General features: G+C 50.6%; 1 pseudogene; it reads right to left on the bottom strand.

The window, feature by feature from the left end:
* Window positions 1–1,337: 1,337 nt before the first annotated feature.
* LOC123076855 (disease resistance protein RGA5-like) lies at window positions 1,338–5,739 on the bottom strand (annotated as a pseudogene).
* Window positions 5,740–5,995: the final 256 nt, after the last annotated feature.

Genomic DNA, 5,995 nt, shown 5'->3' on the forward strand with positions numbered 1-5,995 from the left:
GGGCCTGAGCAGGCATATCGCTGCACCATCGGCCGCCATGGCAGGAGCGTCCCAGTGCCGCCCGCAATTGGTGAAGCAGAGGTCGAGCGTGGCGCGTCGAAACTGTAGGTGGCCGCACTGAGCGCTGACGGGCTGGGAGCCGACGAGGCCATGCTGCCGCCGCGCTCGCGCAATATGCCGGCAAGCGCAGCGCCGCCGCGCAGGACGGAGCCGTCGCTCCAAGCGCTGGCCGTTGTCCGCACCTGAGGACGCGCTGCTGGGAGCCACGGTCACGCGTGTACTTCACAGGTCGCGCGCCGCGCGTGGCCACCGCCTTCCGCCGGGAACACCGCGTTGCCGTGGAGAAGCCTGGGCCTAGGCGAACGCGAGCGCGGCTCGGCGGCTGGACCGGCGCCATTCCTCGACTGTGCGCCGGAGGCGGCACCGTGTTTCGAGGAGTCGGGCGTTGAACGCGCCGCATCGCGGGGAGCCACACAGGGAGGGGTTGGTCGTCTTCCGGCTCTGTGTAGAACTGCGCGGCGTCGTCCCCCCCCCCCCCCCCCCCCCCCCCCCCCCCCCGCGTCGTCTCCTCTGAGGCGACTCGGAGGCAACCCTAGCGCCGCCGCTCGCGCTCCCTCCCCTCCGCCGCTGCCAGAGGGGCTCGCGGCGCTCACGCGCGGCCCCGATGAAGGTGGCGGCGGGGGATCTGGCACCTCCTCCATGGGTGGAGGGCTGCGGCTCCCGGGGCGGCGGCCTCGGCCGCTGGCGTGCGGCGTGGCCTGGGCGGCGGGCGGCGTCGGCGGGTGCTGGTGGGCGGCCTCCATGGCTGCGTGGGCAGGTGGTGGTCGTGGACGTCGGTGCTGCGGTGGCGCCTCGCTGGCCGCCGGTCCACCTTGGAGAAGCTTCGGCGCCGCCCGATCTGCTCTGATCCGTGCCTGTGTTGGTCCCCGGCGGCTGCGGTCGGCGTTTCTTGGTGATTGCTGGCCGGATCTGGCGTTTGGGCGAGGATCCGGGGGAAACCCCTGGCCGGCGCGGCGGCCCCCCCAAAGTCGACCCCTTCGGCGCCGATTCCCTTCTTGGAGGCTTTGGGGTGGCTCCTCTCCCATTCGCCTCCCCCCTGAGCTCCGGCGAAAGTCGGCACTCCCCTGATCTGGGCATCGACGACACCTTGGTGCCGTGATCCTTCTTGAAGGCGGCGACCGGGATGTGCTCTTGGGGGTGGAGCGGCTGGTGGCAACTATATATGTTCAGCCCCGAATTAAGGTTCCAGGTACAGGTGATGAACTTGTAAACAAGAGCAGCATCTAGTACAAACTTACGTGCATATTACATCCAAGTGAAGGAGAGAAAAAAGCAAGGAAGCAAATGACAAACCGAATTTAAATGAGAGGCACTCGAGATACAAAACTATGCTACCAACATAATGACTGGTTTACAAGTTTTTACTAGCTTTTTTAGCCTCGGAGGGTCGCTAGGTACACGATTAATCCCCAACTGGCAACTGCGAAGCCGACCGAGCAATTACCGGTCAACAATTTCTTCATTGCCAGGCTGTGGCAGCGGGAACATGGACTGTGTAGTACATGTGTGCTCATGACGATACACGACTTGAAAGAGCAGCGGGTCAGCGTCAGTGCGCTGCATATGCTTGATCACTGGGCATTTATGCGATCTATAGTGTGCACAGCGGTAGTAATCTCTGTAAAAGTTCCAAGACAACAAAAACATGGGGTCAGCCTCCAGTTGCTAACCTTCGGAAAAAATGTGAGTTCCAGAAAAGGCCTTTGCTAACCTTCGGAACTTGCTGTCATGGATAGTTTTCTGGCCGAACTTCCTCCAGTTGAAGCCGTCAGAGGACAATGAGAGGAGTCCAAAGAACATTGAATTGTCAACACACGTAATGTCAGCTGTAGGACGACTTGAGCGCATATCAATGGCCTCCCTTAACGCTGACACTGCAGCTCTTGTAGTGGATCCCTCGGCACCATATCCCCCAACAATTACAAGGATTTCCTTGAGGCCTAATAGGTACTCGATACCCATAGGTGCACCACCGTAGAGAAAATTGAGTCTTACCTCAAGCTTTTCGAGACTGGGCATAGCCCCTGCCTCAAAAGTCAGCTGTGATATCCTGATGCAGGACAGCCTGAAATGCTTGAGAATAGGGAATCCAATTCCGCAGATGACTACTTTCTCTTTAGCTTCACAAGTTCCTTCGACGTGCAATTTGAGGTGGTTAAGAGATTGCAACTGTGCAAGAATTACAATATCATCTTCCAACACCTCAACTCTAAGATCAAGGTCTATGAGGTTATGGAGCTCGCCAATCCACTTAGGAACCATTGGAAACATGCACAACATGTGAAGCCTCCGGAGAAGGCAAAGAGAAACATGTGAGCTTAACGCATATATACTGTTGATATTAGAATCCGTGTGCAGATATCTGAGGTTGCAAAGTTTTTCAAGGGAACATCTCAAAACATCCAAGCGTTGTGTTGTTTTCCTGTCATGCAATTCATCCATGCAGTAACATATTCGAAGATTCCTCAAATTGGTCAGTTCTCCAAGGCCTCTGATGTTGTCTATAGAATTCAAGCCCACATCAAACTCTTGCAGCGTACATACAGATTTCATGTTGCCAATCCCATCGGGCAAATTTATCCCACTAGGGATGATCAGGTGCTGCAATCGGCGCAAATGAATAACATCTTGCGGAACTTCAAGAGGACATGCTCCTAACTCCAAGGTCTCCAATTGCTCTAGCCCCCGAATTTTCCTTGGTAACACTATTTCACCATCCGCTTTTATTTTTAGATACCTCAGATGGAACAAATGAGATATTCCAGTGAGGTCAGGTATCTCCGACCCATGGTTTCCACTTGTAAATTCAAGAGTTAAAACTCGAAGATGGTTGAACTTCAAGAGAGGAGGTGCATATGCAGAGGTACCGAATCTCGCCAGTGCTCTTACTTGTGAGAGTTGGGCGGTCTCCAATATGGTGCCATCTATTATACCATCCAGATAGAGGGAGAGCCTGCGGACCTTGCCAGACAAACTTATCATGGCTTGGATGTCATGTGTCGCAATTATAAAATTTTCATCTCTGCACTTGTGTACAATAAGGTCGAGGATCATATCATGCACTTTGCAAGATAACACTTCATTGTTATGATCTGTATCAACTGGTTGAATGATGCCCCTGTTAACAAGCTCGTTAAAATAGCCCTCTGCAATAGCCTCTGGATATTGCCCATGTACTTTACTTACAAAACCTTGGGCTATCCATTGCCTGACCAAATCATTTTTCCAGATTATATAGTCCTCTGGATACATACCCAAATATAGCATGCATGTCTTCAAATAATGAGGAAGATTTATGTAACTAAGGCTCAGTATTTGCCTCATTCCTTCCAATGTTGGATTCACCTCGAAATTGGGGCCCAATGAATTCTTTATATGCACCCAATTCTCCTTCAATGTGTTTTGCTCACTAGCCAAAAGGCTAGATATAGTCACAATTGCAAGAGGCAAGCCAGCACACCTTTTTAAAATCTGAGCTGAAACTTCTTCCAAATACAGAGGGCAGGCTTCCTCTGAACCAAATACTCTGTTGAAAAATAGCTTTCTTGAGTCTTCGTTGCTTAGTGACTTCATCTTATAAACATAGTCATGCTGGTTGCAGCAGCAAGCTCTAGCCACAGTATTTTTCGGGTAGTTGTTATTATCATGCTACCGTCCAAATTTTTTGGAAGAGCACATCTAATAACATTCCATGTAGTTTCATCCCAAATGTCATCAATTACAATCAAGTACCTGCAAAATTATCTCATAAAAACTACAATAAGTACTAGGCAATAGTAAACTATGGGCAAAATGTAAAATATACATGAAAGCATACTCAGTCTCTGCAACTGCATGTCAAAAAGCAAAAACATCAAAAAAGAACCTTTATCAGTGGAACATTGAAAATGCAAATGTACTTGTCCATGTAATGGAGTAATAGTGGTAAAAGTTGAATCTTCTGTCGCATTTCTGGAAACCAAGTTCATTTGAGGAAGTGTATCTTCAGAATAGATGAGAAATAAATTGTTGCATTCTAGCTTTTCAAACTAATGTTTAACTAGTTTCTCTAGTGACCCATGAGCATAACAGTTACAAGATCAAACAATACAAAGTTTTCGCAATACGCAAAGCTTGCGTATCATGGGTTACAGTCAATGCAATACAAATAACTTTGGGTTACGGTCAATTCCGAACAGGCGTACCTCTTATCCATAAGGAATTGTCTGAGTGCACTGATCAGTTCATCCTCTGCCCATATTTCCATGTTGGTTCCCTCCAGCGCTACATAGCCAACTTGAGAGAGCATTCTTCTCAGAATCATTCGTATGTTTGGTTTCTGGGACACGGAAACGAAAGCCTGACACTCGTACTGCCACTTTAGCCTGTGGTAAATCTGGTTCGCAAGTGTAGTCTTACCGAGCCCTCCAAATCCCACTATAGAGAGGACCTTCCTCTGTTGTGCAGAAACACCCTCTTCACCCACCATCAGGTGTATTAATTCATCCCTCAGGCCATCGATACCCACAAGGCCCGATGTGTCCGCATAGAGTGCCAGCATGCGAATGTCTATGGTTGAATTGTTTGGCTTTGAGACAGCATCATCAATCTTGTACCTCATGCGTCGCTCGCTCACCTCCATGACACGGCTCTTGAGGCCTTGGAACTCCTTGGCGACCTTTTGCCGAGTGTTCATCGTCGTCAACAAGTTCATGCTCCTATGAATGAACCCCTTAAACCCATGGGGCTCGCCGTTGGACTCACCTTCCACCAGGAGCATGAACTCATCGACGCTGTCCTCGATGTCATAGGACAGATCACGCACCTCGTTTGCCCAGCACTTGGCTTGCTTGTCGGGCTCCTCCTCCGCCTCCGACATCCTCTCCAGGAATGCTCGCATACTCTCGAGCTCAGCTTTAAGGAACATTATCTCGCCTTTGGCTTGTTTCAGCAGCTTGTACTTGCCAGCGAGCAGATCACCAAGCTTCGCAATCACGAAGCCAATGGCGCCATGCGACACGCTCACCACTCCTGCCTCCATGGAACCGGCAACAGACCCAGTACTGAATTTTCCTTTCTCTTTTTTCTTTCTAATTCAAGAGGAAAGAACTTAAATCACTTTTTCAATTCTGAAGCTGCTAACCCACACTCATGACTGAATTTTCGTTTTCTGGTTGTAGCCCTTACTCAAGATGTGCGTCCGTTGAGTGCATCTGCCATGTTGAAACCACTCAAATCAGCCTTTTGAATCGACTTAATACATGGCAGATGTGCTTGAAAAGGGATGTAAAAAAAAGGAAGTGGAATCAAACCTTAGGGAAAACCAATCGGATCCCAACTGTCAGACGCAAACTGCGCTGGCTCGCCAAATCCCTCATCCACCGTCGCCCCCTCGCTAGATGGAGCTCGTCGGAGCCCCCGCCACCCTGGCCTCCGGGGTGGCCTCGTCGTCGCTGCAAGCGAATAAGGGAGATGCTCGACCGACCACCGGCTGGCAAGGCGCTCAAGGCACGGCCAGCTCTAGATCTATCGTCGTCGGTGGTTCTTGTGCCCCAGATCTGAAGATGCTAGTGAGTGAGGACTGAGGACCGAGGACGGTCTGCGCGTGGAATGCTTCTTGAATTGATCACAAGGGGACCCTATGGTCTTCAATGCTCTGGTTGGGCGCCATTACTTCTTCCCACTTTCTTGCCGAGCTCTGAAGGCCAGCACGATGCACTGTTCATCCGAGGTTAAATTCCTTTTTTTTCAACAAAACTTCCAACCTATTCATCTTCAGTTATGGCAGTACAACGAACACTAGAAATAATAAAAATTATATCCAGATCCGTAGACCACCTAGCGACGACTACAAGCACTGAAGCGAGCCGAAGGCGCGCCGCCGTCATCGCCCCTCCCTTGCCGGAGTCGGGCACAACTTGTTGTACTAGACAGTCGGGAAGTCGTCGTGCTAAGG

This window comes from Triticum aestivum, chromosome 3D (assembly GCF_018294505.1).
Source record: "Triticum aestivum cultivar Chinese Spring chromosome 3D, IWGSC CS RefSeq v2.1, whole genome shotgun sequence".
NCBI classification, from domain to species: Eukaryota; Viridiplantae; Streptophyta; class Magnoliopsida; order Poales; family Poaceae; genus Triticum; species Triticum aestivum.